Genomic DNA, 17,168 nt, shown 5'->3' on the forward strand with positions numbered 1-17,168 from the left:
ATGAAAAATACAGCTTTGACAGCCAGGCTGCGTGGAGCCCAAAAATAAGTTTCCAAACTCCTGTTGACTACAAGGCCTATTAATAACTCTAACTTTCTCCCTCTCTGGTCAGCCCTCTTTAATCTTGGTTTCTGTAATATATAATAATAAATAACATATATAATATATATAATATATATAATATAATATATAATATATAATATAATATATATAATATAATATATAATATATATAATAAATAATAATAATAATAATAATAATAATAATAATAATAATAATATATTACTTACAAGGCTTTTGCAAGGATAACTATAAATAGTACCCATAAAGAATAAGGCCCGGCAGAGGAGCTACATTCAGTCACTCCACAAATGGTTTCTTAAGATCCGCCGCCAGCTAGGCATTGTCTGAGCATGGAGAGATAATGGTTGTGTCTTCACAAGGCTCCCAGTCTAGTGGGGGATTCAAGCAAATTGAGAGGCAATTAGTACGCAGAGAGCCAGGTGCTCTGGAAACACAGAAGAGACACACTTAAGCCCGTTGGGAACACACATTAAGAGGCTTCCACGAGTCAGGATGAAGGGGAAAGAAGGCAGGGCAGTGGGAGCACTAAAGGAAGTGAGCACAAAGAAATGCAAGTAGCTCATTCCATCTGACACAGAACAAGTGTGCTGGGTTCCGAGGGCCGCCAAAACCAACTACCACAACTTAGTGTACTAAAACAACGGAAGTTTATCCTCTCACAGTTCCTCCGGCTACAAGTCAAAATTCCACACTCCCCTGGAAGGCTCTAGGGAAGAATCCCGCCTTGCTTCTTCCTGGTTTCTGGTGGCTTCCAGCAATCCTTGGTGTTCGTAACTACATAGCTCTAATCTCTGCCTCTGTCTTCACATGGCCTTCTTCTCTATATGTTTTCTGTGTCTTCTCCTTTTCTTATAAGGACACTTGTCATTGGATTTAGGGTCCACCCAATTCAGAATGAACTCATCTCGATCTTTAACTAATTATGTCTACGAAGACCCTATCTCTAAATAAAGTTACATTCTGAGGTTCCAGGTAGACATGAACTTGGCAGTCACTATTCAACCCACTACAGAGGGCAAGGGTGGAAGTGGAGAAAGACAAGATCTCAGAGGTAGGCAGGGGACGCACGCAGACTCTCATCTTTATCCAGGGATATTGGCAAGAAATAGAGGTGTCTTAGGCAAAAAAAAAAAAAAAAAAAGTTACAGGATAGAATTTACACTTTAGAGAGATATGCTGAGAGCAGGATGGAGAATGGATTGTGTATGGGCAGAATTAGACATAGAAGAACAAATGAAGATGGTGTTGCAGCAATTCAGTGAGAAGTCTCTCTGGACATTCAATAGATATTCGGGAGATAAAACTGCCAAGGCTTGGTAGTGACTTGGAAGTGGGAGAAAGTTAAGGAGTCACATTTCATTCTCCAGTTTCCAACTCGGGCAACTGAACGAGAGCATACAGGAGGAGGAGCAAGTGTGGGGAAGGAGATGGGAGACCCAAGTGGAGATGTAAAGAAGACTGGACTCAATGCAGTAAACTTGAGCTCAGGAGAGCTATCGGGGCTGGAAAAAAAGGATCTGACACCATGAAAAGAGAATGATGTATAGTGTGGGGAGAAAAGAAGGCTCAGAACAAGACCAGAGGAGAACCGACACTTAGGGCTGGAACAGACAAAGGGGAAGAGAGGCCAGAAGAGCAGGCAACAGGAAGTCACACGAAGAGGCAGTGCCCAGTCCTTTCCCTGTCTCCCGTGCTCACCTCCTGTCCGGTTGTCTTTTCCACTTAGTCACAGTAGGGAAATCACTTGACCTTTCTAAGGGCGATGGGAGGAGAGCCCCTCAGGCCAGAGCATACAGCCCTTTGTTTTTTTATTTGCTCCTTCTTTATTTACTCAAGCATGTCTGTGCCTTGGTTACCTAATCACAGCCTGGATTAGGAAAATCTGGTCTTACTTCCATCACCTTCCTCCTTTAAGCTCCAGCCCCAGGTCCCTGGGTGATTTGGAAGCTTCCACTGTGTCACCCCTGGCAAAGAGCCCACGCCTTTCAACTGCTTTCTCCAATAAGGCAGCTGTTAGCCCAGGTGGCTATGTACCATTTGACATGACGCCGGTCTGAAATAAGATGTGCTATATATAAGTGTAAACTACACACTGGATTTCAAAGCCTCAATGTGAAAATAAATGTAAAAATCCCAGAAATAATTTTATATTGATTACATGGTAAAATTATATTATATATGTATTGGGTTCATTTAAATTAATGTCACCTGTTTCTTTGTGCCTTTTTTTAATATGGCCACTAGAAAATCTAAATTACATATGTGACTTCCATTACATTTCTAGTGGATAGTGCTGTCCCACAGACCTTCTTTGCTGTCAAAACTTACTTGAAAACCAGTCAGTTTTCTACTTCCCTAGAGCCCGGCTGACTCAGGTCATGGAAAGGGAGACGGGCATGCCCCACACACCTGCTGTTTCGTGTTTGCTTTTTATTTATCACAACTCATAAGAGCTTTTATTCCTTCTCTCTCCTCCAAATTTTCAGATGAGAAAACAGAAGCCAAATTTCACTCATGTCTAAGCTCATAATTTTCCCAGTGCATGATGTTGTCAAGTCTAATGGTTGATAATAGTCTTTAAGGGACCTCCTTGGACAATAATAATCCTTTTATGCACATAAAGCATCTCATATCATTTACATCATCCCAACGACTCCGAAAGAAAACCTTAAGCCTTCCAACATAAAGTATTTTTTTATTTTGTTTATACGTCGTAGAAAATTAAAAGATAGAAAGGAATATAGAGAAAAGTCAGCCTCCCACCCACCCCCCAACTTCCTCCCTCCTGCCACCCTCCACCTCCATCTCTTCCCCAACCCCTGCCAATAACATGCTCTGCATATTGTCCCAGCAATGGTGATGCATGATCAGACATACGAGTGATATATACCAATTTTTTAAAGCCTCAAATAGCAGCAGATTATAGCCATAATCCACATGTTACTCTTTGTACTTAGTACCTTACCTTGGAGACCCTTCCATAAAGGTTTGCCTTTAACTGTGTCATATTTAAATGAAGAGAATCTTATAAACTACAAAATAGACTCAAATCAAGAAACTAAGTTCAGAGAAAGAGTCATTTGTTCTCGTCAACAGCAACAGTGACAGAATGAGGATGGGACCCAGGCCACCTGACCCCCCACCAGAGCCTGCTTTCTCTGCTTGACCCTCCCAGTGTCCCGATCTGTGAAACAGTAGAAATAATTCCTGGCCCACCTACTGTGAAGCTGACATGGAGACTGAATAAGGTAGTGAAACCTGGAAAGCACAATTCAGACAAGAAACATCGTCATTATTATTATTGTACATTTTTTTTTTATCTGAGTCACACCTTTGGTAGAATTTGAGCAACATAGGGGAGAGTAGATAGATGGATTTGGGCCACCGGAGGCCTTTCCTCCCTTCAAATCACACCACAAGGCCCTCATCCACTGAGCACATAGTATTGGCCCCCACCCAGCACTGCGCTAACCCAGGGGCACAGGTCCTAGCCTCCTCTCTTGAAGGGCTGGAATGGTCTGCAGAGCTCAGGGAAGTAGGCGGAGAGTAATTCGCCACAGATCCTTGTCCCCAAGGACAGGCCACCCCTGGAAGGAGACTTCACTCACAGGATCAAGACATAAACACAGACAGATCCTGGCCCTAGAAATCTGGAGCCAGGTGAGTGGAAAACTGTCCCCAGCCCAGAAATAACTGGTTGTTTATGTACATCTGGCCACAGTATGGTTTTTTCCAGGCCCAGGCCCAGTAACGGGTGCTGACTGTTCTCACAGTCCAGCTCCAGCCCAGACGCAGGGCACAATGTGGGTAACATGAACCACAGTGAAATTAGGCTGGCCAAGGGAGCTGGCTCATACCGTCCACATGAGCCACTGACTGGGAAAGAGAGGGCTGCCTCATTTCACTTGGGGATCGTGCCCATAGCTTTGGTGTCTGGGACTTACTGGTTTTTGCTACTTTCTGGGTCTCCCCTGCCCCCACGGTCTCGGGAAAAAAAGAAAAAGGAAAAACAAACCTCCACGGAAGAAAATGCAAACTCAGACTTACCCAGACTAAATCCAGGCCACTGGCGACCCAGCCCGGACATACCCCACATGTCTTCCCAGCTTCTCTAAGATACCACCGTGGTCCCTAGACGTGCAAGAAAAGTATGCTTAAGCTGTGTGAGCACGAAGATCAAGTTTCCCCAGGAGCTTTCTAGAACCCATTAGAAGGGCCCACCAAACACAGAGCCTCCAGAAATTATGCCCTTCTTTACTTTGGCTCCTCAGCTTGGCAAAGATTCACGCTGCTTCCACCCAGGGAGGTGGAAGGCGGATCCACCCATCCTGTTTACAGAGAAGGTGTGGGGCAGGCGAGAAGACACACCCCATCGTCTAACAAGGCTTCCACCAGCTTGCTGGTGTCTGAGCTGTTATACTCCGCGCTCAATGACCATCCACTCTTACGAAAGTCAGCCAGCCAATGCAAAAGCATTGTTTACAGTAGTTGCCCCTTCTCTGTGGTTTCGCTTTCTGAGGTTTCAGTTACTTGAAATCAACCAAAGTCCGAAAATATTAAATGGACAACTCCAGAAATAAACAATTTATAAGTTTCAACTTGCGTGCCATTCTGAGTAGCCATGATGAAATCTCTTGCATCCTGCCCTGTCCCACCTGGGATGTGAGTCATGCGTTTGTCCTGTGTCTCCACGCTATGGACACTTCTTGCCTGTTACTCACTTAGTAGCCATCTCAGTTATCAGATCAACTGTCATAGTCTCGCAATGCTTGAGTTCCAGTAACCCTTATTTTACTTAATAATGGCCCCAAAGCCATTCACATAACTTTTACTATGGTATATTGTTTTAATTGTTCTTTTATTATTAGTTTATTGTTAATCTCTTACTGCGCCTAATTTATAAGTTAAACTTTATCACGGGTGTGTATGTAGAGGAAGAAACAGAGTATATATGGGGTTTAGTGTTTTTTGAGGTTTCAGGCATCTACGGGGGGTCTTGAAACAGATCCCGGAATGACCTGGAGGCCTGGAGGCACCTGAATGTTCTTGAATAATTGATCTCTAGCATTCTTTGTTCCTTCCAGTCAAACTAAAAGAGATAACAGAGGGTCTTTGTCACATCGACCTCAGTTCCCCATTGCCAGCTGAGGAACCCCTGAGGCCCATAGCAAAATCGCACTGCGCTCCCTGAGTGCCATCAACTTGACCATCCACTTAGCTGCAGGATACACAGAATGTACCTTCATGTGCCTCAGGCAGCGGTATGCATGTGTGCGTGTGTGTGTGTGTGTGTGTGTGTATGCACGCACAACTCTTGGGCTCAGGGTGTTGGTTAACCCACACCTAATGTCCCAGCCCAACCAGCAGCCAAAGGATTGAGACAGGCTTTACCTTTAATGCTGCTGACAAAAAAAAATCTCCTTGTAAAAAGGTCATTGTCCCAGTGAACCCTGATGTCATGAACACATTGTACCATATGCTACCTCTCCTCGTGGACAGTTGTGGACAGCTGAAATCAAACACCAAAGCAGCCTAGTCCTTAAGTTGTGTGGCTAAGTTTTCACCCACACCCAGGTGCCCACTAAGGTGTGTTGGTTTAATGGTGAAGGGCTCACAAGGAGCCCAACCCGAGGAGGTCTGTGGTACAAGGACGAGAAGAGGAGCTTGTCCATCCCTTTCCCTCGGGGGCGGCAATGGCCACAGAGGTGGTGAGGTAGATGGGAAAGGAAGTTGTGGATTTGCAACAGTGGCATCTCTGGAGTCTTGGTGATCAGGCATTAATATTTCCTAAAGCTCTCCACGTGAAGTCAAAGACTGAGAAACAACTACCCCAAAGAGAGACGCCCGAAGAGGAGCCTTCTTTCAAACTGAATCATGTGCCTGGAATAAGCCAACCCACCACTTCTGTAGAACCCACCTCTGGATCTTCAACATAACCCAGTTTCTTGCCCCATTCCATGGGTCACGTTCCACATGACTTTCCCTCCCAGGTTCCAGTTGAGTTTTTTAATATCCCTGTCCCCTATTGATTGCCATTCCCTTGTGATTTTTTCCAGCCCCAGTTAACAAAAACATATGATCGCCACCTTCCAGACCTCACCATCTCCCACCCTACGCACTCCAGGATCCTCCTCCACACTGGAAGAAGTAAGAAGAATTTGGGGATTTTATCCCACAGGCAAGCAGGTGTCCAGATACAGGCGAAATAGAAGAATATTCGGCATGACTTCCCAGCTCTGGGATGACCACTCAGGGTGCCAGGCACTTGGAGTCTTTAAATGCAAATTTCTCCTGCGGGCAGCTCTGGCCTCTTCCGCAGGGGTGGCAGCCACCCTGGGAGGAAAGACGAGCTTTAAATTGGCAATAAAGCACTGTACCAAATTAGACTCTGACCTGTTCAGAATTCCCCTGGCCCGTGTTCCCTGACCTACCACCCCCCATTTCTGCCCATTTGTTCCCCTAAGTAGCTGCCTGCTATCTAAGGCAGTCAGGCAGGCTGTCACCAGCTGCTGCTTCCCTGGCTGCCTTCCACCTGGCTAACTCAAAAAGCCCTGGAAATCGAACAGCTTCGCCTTTCCAGCCTTTTTTGCTACATCTGAGCCTGGAGCGAGACAACAGTGGTCTGGATGAGGACTCCAGCCCAGCTGGGCCTGCTTGTAGGGCATGGGAAGAAGTGAGTACAGCCCCAGCAAGCCACTCTTTCTCATTCTTGGTTACCGGAGCGATTCCCAGACAAGGCTTGGAATGGCCAGTGTGGGCTCCTATGCCTGCCACATCCACCAAAGCAGCATAGAGCCAACATTTATTTTCTCCAGCTCCCTCCACTGCTCCAGAACACCCTCTGCTTGCTGCAAATCATCAAGTTTTTTCTCATTTCTTCTTCCTGGAAGGTCTTCCGCATCCTCATCTACATGTCTAAATTCTGCCTTTCCTTCCAGTACCTACACTTGTACAGCACCTACACTCCCCTGCAGCCCTACTACCCTTTTCTGCATTCTTCTTCAGTGTATGCAGCCCCGTCATCGGCGCTAATGAGCAGAGTTTGTCAGGTTCGTTCCTTTTTTACCCAGGCCTTTCTCAGAGAAAAGAGCAGACTCCAAAGAGAAAGTAGTTGCCATGGGCTGGCTCTGGTTGATGCAGCTCTCAGCTAAGTCCTCTCCCTCCCTTCAAGAGGAATTTTACACAACCTATTGTATGGACATGTACTGATGTCAAAACTGTTAGTCCACAAGGCAGGTGTCCAGGTCAGAGAAAGCCCCACCACCTGGGTACATTTTCTCTTTCTGAGCCCCGATGTCCTCAGGACCATCCATGGGGGGAAGGATGAGCAATAAAAGAACAAGGTCCAAACGCCCCACTGAACTCCTGCAGAGTCAGACCCACACGTGGTAAGAAAGTGTGTGTGTGTGTGTGTGCGTGTGTGTGTATGTGTGTGTGTGTGAACAAGCTCCTCTGGGATTCTCATGCCACATTCCCTTCCCTGAGTTTGGAGTTGCTGGATTTGAGTGTGGTTCCATGCAAATCAGTGATGCTCCTGTTTAAGGCCACAGGCAGCCCTCTAAGCCAAGAATCTGGAATAGGCAAGCCAGCTCTGCTCCCAGAGAGGGTCTGCACAGCCGAGCACCTTGCTGGCTCACTCAGCCACAGCAGATGATCGATCACCTTAGATTGGTTGACATCCATTATTCCATAGAACCTCTTTTCTAGCACTTTGTTGTTTATTTTCAGAAAATCAACCATTACAAATATTTTCTTTGGTGTTGGAAACTTGAATGCTATTCTCCTTCCTGTTGAATATATTTGCCAACCAACTTCACCTGCCAGAGACAATGTGAAAACCCATCACCCAGTGGCTCATTCAAGACAAGTCCAGAGTCTTGAACCATTATCTTACTTTCCTTGGAGCTTCTGTTTGCCTGAACTGTTCTGCCTTTCTCTGCAAAATGATTTTGAAAATCAGGCTTAGATTAGTACTCCTGGGCAAAACGGCTGGGCAGATGAGACTGCCTGTTTGTTTCAGTTTTGTTTTTTCTACCTAAAATAAGTATAAGGTCACAGAAGAAAGAGCATTACCTCCATGTGGCTTATGCTGAAAACTTGCAAATTTACCAGTCAAGACTTACTCACCCATGAGCTATCCTGGGTGTGAGTAATTCCTGGAAAAAAAATAATAATTCCTGAAATAAATGAGTTACCATTTATTTTGCCAAGGAGGCAATATAATTGAAGCATTCATTCTCACTTACCCAGTCAGGCCTGATGGCTGATGAAAATTGGTGGAAAAGGTTGTTAATTGGGGATTATGGAAACAAAGTCGAAGGCTGCCCAGGTAGTAGGATAGGACACTAGGCTGCATCCCCAAAGGACTGTATTCAACTGGAACGTAGAACAAGAAAAACATCTGCCCCACAAAGCAAGGAAGATTACTTGTCTTAACCTTGGCACTGAGTCAAAGGAACATCATCTCCCTTGAGAAAGAGTAAGGAAGGAGGAAGTGGGAAACAGGAAAACTGACATGTATCGTATTTCCTTTATATGACAACCATCATATAATAGACAATGATACCTTATTATCATATTTAATCTCGCAAATTATCCCCTTTTTAACAGAAGAGGAAACTAGATACAAGGGCTGAGATTTATGGCGTGAGATTTATTGCAGATCCTGTGGTCACCGGCATTGTCTAAGGCGCTTTGCTCAGACCTTGACTGCTATTGTCAACCACTGCCCGGGGATGGATTTCCCACATGCGCTGTCTTAAGCCTCACTCTACGTCTCTGTCCACCTCCCCAACTCCTCTTTCCCTCTCTCCTTCCAAAACCTGCTCTCCCAGGATGGTGGGAGAAAATGTGGGCTCAAGGGGAATTTTCATGGGCTCGCCAGTCATCCCACACTTTACCCACAACACTGTTTCTGACTTGAGAACAGAGCTACTAAACATGCCACTGGGCTGGAGCAAAGGAGATGGGAAAGAAAGGGAGAGCCGGCCTTACATGCTCACTTGGGTGTCTAGACACAGCTAAGTGGAGCTCAAGAAAGCTGTCTAGCTGCGAACGGAGAGAGGTGGTGGCTTCATGTGATGTAACTAGATGAAATAGCTGAGGGTGAGAGTATAAACGGAGAGAGAAGGAGAGGAAGCACTCAGGACACGGAAACAGAGCGGGTTAAAAAAAAGAGAGGGGGCTGGTGAGAAGGAGACGATGGAGACCTAAGAAAACCAGGAACACGAGTGGTGTCAGAATTTAAGAGAAGTGTTGGGAGTTTTTTCACCGAGAAGAAAAAGTCAAGTCAAGAGAATCGATTCTGCCTAGAAAATGTACATTGGCCCTACAAATGGGCATTTGGTCCTGCGGTGACAGTGGTAGATGGACAAGCTGGAAAGCAGTGTGTTCCGGAATGAATGGAAGGGAGGAAGTGGAAATCTGTTAGAGATGCACATTTTCAGGCTCCACCTCAGACTTACTGAATCCCTGGAGTGGGGCCCAGCGATCTGTTTTAACAAGCACTCCCGGTGATTCTGATGCATGAAAACCACTGCTGGATGCATAGCATCCCCAGCATGGGCTGGCACTCCAAAAGGGGAGCTGAAGGCCTCAAGGGGTCTCTGGTTTTGCAGGTAGGAAGCCCTTGAGAAGGAGGTATTGGAGTGGGATGGTGGGCGTTCTTGACGATAAATAGGTCTTCAGCCCAGGATGGTGGCGGAAGGAACGGCCAGCTCAGGACTGGGCTTCTGGGCAACAGTCGGGGATGGGATAAGGGTACAATTGTGGCAGTAATGGATTTGAGATCCAGGGCCTCCTGTCCTCTCTGCGTTCCCTCCATAGCTCAGGGTACCTGACCTCCCAGGCCCCCAGGCCACTAAGGTGTTAGGAACTTAACATGTTATTTCTTCCAAGGTCATTAGCATTTAAAAGTTGGCTTCCAGAAGAAAGCACTATTTCTAAAGTAGAATTGTAAGCTTTGGGGTTCCTGGGTAGGAAGCTGCCTGGTCTTCAAATCATAATTTCTCAAAGACAGCCTACTGGGCAGATGCATACTGCCCAGCCTCCAGCTTTCACTGGGGAAGGTTGGCGGGGCCCCTGCATGGGTGTAGGCCAGACTTCTTGAGCTGAGGAATTCCCCCATCTGTTCTGCTGCCTCCTAGCATCTCTCACAGCCACATCCTCTGTGGGAGAGAGGCAGCAATTAGCATAACTGGAACAGATCCCCTTTGTCTGCATTCCAGACTGTGAGAGTCAGGCCTCGCCCAGAGACATGCTAATGATGTGGAAGGGACCTTGGGTGCTTATTGGCACCAATCTTTGCTCAAATGTTGGGGCTGCTGGAAAACAACCAGGTATAGGTGCAGCCATGGCCGAAGTTTGTGCATTGATTCATCCTCTTCTCATCCAGGAAAACTCCTGCTCCTGCAGCCCCTCCAGCTCTCTCAACATCTTCCTCCTCCAAATTTCTACAGCCTTTTGCGGTCAGAAAAACATGCTTGTTCTTGTTACAAGTATCTTCCATCACCTCACCCATGATTGGACTTCCTCCCCATCTGAACTGCAGTTCCTTCACAGGAGACCTTGTTTTATACTTAATTAACTAATCAATCAGCCAATCAATAAAAGTCTATTAAAGAAACTCTTTGCCAAGCACTGCGTAAAGACCAATAGGCCCCATCTGGAAAAAGGCAAGTGCAGCCTAGTTGGGGGTGCAGGGGCATACAGTCAAGTGAACGGTTACCAACCAGTGGTGAACAGAGAGATGCATCGGATGCTCTTGGAAGATCGAGCAGGGGGTGCAGAAATGTGCCTTGGAAGGAGTGGGGGGATGAATAGGGGAAGGCTTCCTGGAAAAGGTGACAGTTGAACATCCTACATGAAGGATGAGTAGAGGTTTATCTCATAAGTGTTACAGGTGGAGGGAAAAGTATGTACAAAGTCATGTGGTAGGAAAGCATTTGGGGCTTTCCTGTGACAAGGAGAAAATTCTGAGATGTTCTAAATTAAATTATAGCAACCTGAAAGTGAGAAAAAGAGACAGAACTGTTAATCTGTTAATGGCTGCAGGCCAGCTAACAAAAGACTGCTCACATTCCTGTGGTTGCTGTTTGACCTTGGGATTGATTTCCAGTTGGCTATTTTTCTAGATTATTTTAGCCAGGCACCAATGAACCAAGAGCCTCTGTTTCTTGTTCCATGTGGACTTTCCAGACTACAGCCCACAGCCAATTCATACGAATGGACTTTTTTTTTTTTTTTTTTTTTTTTTTTGCAGACTATGCCTATCTCAGAGCTGGCCATGCTTCACTTTCTCCTACCCTTTTGTCTATAGCTAATATAATTTTTTTTCAGAGCGCTCATGTCTTTTTCCTCTTTCCCCCTACTTGATGTATAAAAATGCTTACAAACTCTGAGACAATAGACATGTTGCCTTTCCTACCTAGCCAAGTTGCTGGTGGTTTATTTATTTATTTATTTCTCTCTCTCTCTCTCTCTCTCTCTCTCTCTCTCTCTCCCTTTTTTTTCTTTTTGCTGGTGGTTTAGACCCCATGCGCCAAGACTGGTCTTTTTTTGCTAGCAATGGCCTAATAAACTCTTTCTTTCAAAAAGACTTTCAGCTGTGGACGTGAGAACTTTTTGTTTAACACCTGGGACCATGAGTAGCTGAGGTGGCTGGATCCTAAAAGGCTTTATCTTCCAAGCTGAAGAGCTGGGAGGTTGATTTGAGGGCACTAGGCAACCAGGAGGGATTTTGGTAAGAGGGTAACGTGGTCAGAGTTGTGTTTTAGGAGAGGGCCACAGTGTGGAGGAGGGATGGACTGGAGGGATGAACTGGAAGGGGAGAACAGAAAGACATCAGAACTGCTGAGGAGTGAGACAAAGGCAGGGAGGATGGGAGAGAAAGGAGGCAGTGAGGGAGAGGGAAGTCTGGGATGAGACAACCCAGCGTCTGGAGTAGATAGTCTGGGTACATGGTGGTCCCATGGGAACCAAGACAGGAAACCAAGAGAGGGCAACAGTCTGAGGGGTAAGAGGACAAGTTCTGTTCTGGACATAGTCAGTTTGAGGTGTCCATGGGTGGACCTGACAAATGGAAAGTTGGTCATAGGGGTCTGCAGTCAGGGAGAGAGATTAGGAGAAGAGACCCCAATGTTGGAGGTGGTATAACCTGGTGGCTTAGAAAAGGTGTTTAAGAGCCCAGCTGAGTTTGAATTCTGGCTTTGCTTCTGGCTAGTTGTGGAAAATTGAGGAAGACTTGATGTACAAGCTATTTGCAGGTTGCTTTCCTCTGTTTTAAGAAAGAAATCTGAGTCCCGTCTGATGAAAGTGGGGAGGACTAAAGAGAATATATGTAAGATGCTTAGCATGAGACGTTGGAGGCACTCGGCAAATAGGTTAAAATCATCATGGAGGTGGAAATTAAAGCTGGATGTGGGGAAGGCGGCCCTGGGGAGAGCGTGAAAAAGAGAGAGCCAGAAATAGAACCCTTAAGGAGCCAGTGGCCCGAGAGACAGGAAAGTAGGGTCAGGGAGACCAAGAAAGGAGGAACAGCCAAGGGACCAGATAACGTGTGGAGTTATGAGATGAAGGGGGACAGTTAAATTGTCAGTCATGAGGTTGCTGACGATTGTAGAGCCATTTCAGTGGAGTTGAAGATTAGTGTAGATAATAGTTGCCCAAAACTTTGCTATAAAGAACAAAAGATAATAAAATGAAGCAAAAGGGGAACAAGGGTAGAGAAGAGTTAAGACAAATTTTATATGTATCTCTATCCTTTCACTCTCCATATCTTACTGAAATTATCCGTGTAGACATCTGCTTCCCTGACCTGTCAGCATCCCTGCTGAGACACGTAGGTGTTTTCCCTATTAGACTGCAAGCAGCACAGGAATTATGCCTGTGAGTCTTTGGCTCCCTAGCACCTCTCCCAGTGCCTGGCACAAAATAGGTGCTCCATAGATGTGTTTTGAACCAGTTTGTGTGAGCGAGACAATGGATGAAGGCTCCTGCTCCCAGACACTGCCTACCTGGGGAGAGACAAGCAGAGTGAATAGTGATTGTCCTGGCATTGGAGCCTCAAAGCATCTGGCGACGCTGGTGTGACTGAGGGTAAAAAAAAGGGGCAAAAGAGCAAAGGGCTCTGTGGTTGCTCTGCTTATTAACCCAGGGCCAATACCTTGTGAATAAATGTTCAAGTGCAAGTTCAAGCATGTCCACAACAGGTATATAGACTTGGAGTGTATGTAGACTCATTTGTTCTCGGCACTGGTCTTTGTGGGTGCCAACTGTGTGCTAAAGCTTGTCCCTACTGGGTCACGAAATGTCTTAAACGAGGGCTGTAAGTGAAAGAATCTGACAACTCATAAATGACCTTCCCTCCTTACTAATAATGCCTAAATGGTTCTGGTCTCTCTAGGTGTGAGTTGCAGAGGCAGGGGGGACACACCTTAAGTGCTGCAGTAATCTCAGTCTTCTCACCTAGAAAGTCAAGGAGTCATTCTTGACTGGATTCCGAGCTCCAGATGGCTCAGATCCTGCTTAATTTCTAGATCTTTTCTTGAAATTGGGTTTGACGGGAGGAGCCTGGAAGGATGTTAAGCACCTCAGAGGGAGGAAGGGCTTCTGTGGAGACTGAAGGGCTGAGAGATGGGAGGTTGTGGCTCTGGGAAACCAGCTGCCTAACTCCCTGCCCTGACCTCATTTCCCATTCAATTGAGGAGTCAGGATGACCACAGTCATGAGATAGTCAAATTCATGTGAGGTCATATACGTGGCTCCAACGGAAAGTGGCAGTTTGGACCAGACCAGTCTAGGCCTTCCCTGAAGGTAACCCAAAGGTCCATGAGGTGGTCTTAAGACTTCCTGGGACCATTCTCTCAAGGACCTGCTCAAAGAATCTGCTCTGGCCTGGACAGCCTCTAGTTCTACTCTGTGCTGTAACCAACTTCTCAAGGTAATCCAGGGCCACAGCAGACCCAATCTATAGAGAGAAAAGGCAGTCTCCTGAATGTTCATCCTGGGCATCCTTCTCCTTGGTCTACAGCAAAATCGTTGAAGGAAACTATGTCTTCCCTTAGCATTATGAAGATGCTAATTCATGAAGGCTGATTTTGAGTCTCAGTTGGTGGATAGAGCAGAGATTATAAAAGAACTTTATTCTTTCTTCTCTTTGGTCTTGAAGTCTCAGGCAGGAAAGCAGAGAGGAGGATGTATCACAGGGCTCTGCTCTCCTTAGCTTTGCATAGGGCTCATGTTTCTTATGCATTTGCCTCTCTTATTGTGCTTAGCATTGGCCTAGACAAACAGGTATTGCTCCTAAAATATTTACTGGTTGATTAAATTAATTGTACACTGCAACAATAAAGTGATTTTCATATTTTCTAAATTATATACACTGAAATCTGCCATTTCAATGTGACCCTGAAGGAAGTTCCGATTATCTGTTTGAACAGTGAGGGGTTTTGTGCCCTGGGTCCTTCTTCTGCAGTGGAATGTATTCTCAGATCACCTGCATCTGCCACCCTGCAGCACAGCCCAGGCATCCAAGGCAGCATTTTCACCTTCCGGTTCTGATCAGGCAGTGAGAAAGTGCTTTGCATCTTTGTCAGAGCTTGCTCTAGGAAGTGCTACTTACATCTTGAAGTCGAGGAGACCCTTTCTGATGCATTGCTGCCAAGTGGATTTGAGGAAATGAAGAAATTACAGCATCTTCGGAATATGTTTCTAACTTTCAATGCAATAACCACTCTCTAAAAAGGAGAAGCAGTGAGCTTTCACAGGAAAGAGCTGTGAACTAGGAATCAGAAGACCTGAGTGGTTCTGCAACTTAAGGTTCACAGACCCTTCACTACTTGGGTCTCAGTTTTCTCTTCTATAAAATGGGTATAAGAATACTTGTCCTAGCCCCTCACAGGTTAGTTTTGAAGGTCAAATGAGATTAAAATGAGCAGGTGCCTTAGAAGCTGCCACATGCTGTCCTAAGGTAAAGGATGGATTTTTTTTTATTGCAAACTGGCTGGACTCTCCCCCACTCCGGAGAGCTGCTAAGTCAGACCACACGGGCCTACGGGACATGGGGTGCGGGGTGTGTGTGGATGTGGGGCCCTGGCAGCACCATCTGCTACCTTGTCTCACTCGCTCTCTTGCCCCACACCAGAGCCAGGGGAGGCTTCAAAGACGGAAATGTTTTCCTGGCTTCTGACGTGAGCAAACCAAGCTGTCCCTGGGCTGTACTCCATGCCTCTCAGAAGGTCATCGCTGAAGAGGATCACAGCCTGTCTTTATCTTTGCAACAATTACAGCCTGAATAGCCAGTCAGGCATCTTATTGTTTCCCCAGGGACGACATGATTGGAATTCAGCCCATCTCTTTGTAGTACTCCCCCATGCTGAATTAATGAGGGGGAAGACCAGGGAATTGTGTGCCAGATAATGAAAGCTGTGGACTTGGGATTTTACAAACACCCAGAAACTCTCTTTTGGTCGGGAGGCAGCTGAGCTGTGAAGGGCTGAAATCTGGGATTCTCTCTGATCTGGCTGCCGGGAATGGGGTAGGGGTGGGTTATAAATTCCTGGGCATCACCATGTTAAAACTCTCTTATACGAAGCAGGCCAGTGCCACAGGAGGGGATGAAGGCTTTCTGAAGACCATCTCTGAGTGGTGGCTGAGCCAAAATATCATATCACAACTGTGGATTTTAGCCAAAAAATGATTAGTTTCATATAGAGAGCAATTCTGAACAGGGATACAAGGATCAAAAACATAGACTTCTTATTCTTCAGGAACTTGCAAGGAAGGATATTAAACATAGGCACATGTGATTATTACCCATGGTGGGCTGTGACAACCACTATTTTGAAGGTGCCAACACAGTGCGATAGAGGCTTAGGTTATTGCTATGGTTTGAATGTGTGTGTCGCCTAAAATTCATATGCTAGAGCCTAATCCCCAAGGTGATAGTACTAGTAGAAGAGGCCTTTGGGAGATAATTAAGTCATGAGAGTGGAGCCCTTATGAATGGGGTTAGTGCCCTTATAAAAGAGATTCCACAGAGCTCCCTAGCCCCTTCCATCATGTGAGGATATAATGAGACATCTGCAACCCAGAAGAAGGCCCTCACCCAAACGTGCTGGCACCCAGATTTTGAACTTCCAGCCTATAAGAAATAAATTTCTGTTGTTTATAAGCTATCTAGTCTCTGGCATTTTGATATAGCAGCCCAAATGGATTAAGACAAGTATTGTTGGGAGAGTCCCAGGAGTATGATGGTTGATGGGTTACTACACTGGCCCGGGGCTACAGAACCATACCTGTAGTCATGTGTGTCCACATTTTTACCACCATGAGCTGGTAGCCTGAGAGCATCATTTCATTAGTCTGGGCTAGAGGCCAGTATCTTTTGAGATAAACAGTAGCTATAGCATAGGCTGCATCGGATACATGCCAGGATGAAGGCAGTTGCCCAGATACTCCAACCCTATCAACCCTACAACATCACCTCTGATTTGGACTATCCCATGCCCTAAATATGAGGCCCTCTCCTACTTAAAAAAAAAAAAAAAGGAAAGGAAAATAGAAACCATCAGAAGCTGCCCTTTCCCCTTCCTGGTCACCGAATCTTCTTATATTTGTTTGTACCCTTTGTTCCTTCTCTGTGCCACAGTAGAAGTTGTGTCCATCATCTCCTCCTGTCTAGCTGACTCCCAACACCTGGATTTTACAACCTACTGACACATCAAATATCCCCTCTCTCCCATGTCTTTAGCCCCGCCCCCTGGGCTAGTTCTTTATTCTACCTGCATTTAACACATTCAAGCCTCATTTGTCAAAAAAAAATGAAATAAAGCCCCGCTTCCTTGCCTTCATGTGCCCATCTAGCTACCATCCCATTTCTCACATGTTCTGGAACCCTAACCTTAACACTAACCCTAACCCACTTTGAGAACCATGGCCCTATATCCTTATGGCTCAAACTGGGTCCCCAGACCAGTATCCCTGCCATCATCAGAACTGGTTGGAAATGCAGAACCAGAGCTGCATCTTAACAAGGTCCCAGGTGACATATATGCACATTAAATTTTGAGAAGCCTCCTCCAAAG

The 17,168-nt window shown here is 45.9% G+C and overlaps 2 long non-coding RNA genes across 2 annotated transcripts; one reads left to right on the plus strand and one right to left on the minus strand.

The window, feature by feature from the left end:
* Positions 1–330: 330 nt before the first annotated feature.
* LOC120585535 (uncharacterized) lies at positions 331–4,834 on the minus strand. The gene is made up of 3 exons (XR_005648406.1): positions 4,132–4,834; positions 3,305–3,342; positions 331–452 (listed from the first exon to the last, which is right to left on the minus strand). It is a non-coding gene; the product is annotated as an uncharacterized LOC120585535 (long non-coding RNA).
* Positions 4,835–8,338: 3,504 nt separating this feature from the next.
* On the plus strand, positions 8,339–16,259 carry LOC120585533 (uncharacterized). The gene is made up of 2 exons (XR_005648400.1): positions 8,339–9,701; positions 15,227–16,259. It is a non-coding gene; the product is annotated as an uncharacterized LOC120585533 (long non-coding RNA).
* Positions 16,260–17,168: the final 909 nt, after the last annotated feature.

The sequence above is a fragment of the Pteropus medius genome, unplaced genomic scaffold (assembly GCF_902729225.1).
Source record: "Pteropus medius unplaced genomic scaffold, Ma_sr-lr_union100, whole genome shotgun sequence".
Taxonomy (NCBI): domain Eukaryota; kingdom Metazoa; phylum Chordata; class Mammalia; order Chiroptera; family Pteropodidae; genus Pteropus; species Pteropus medius.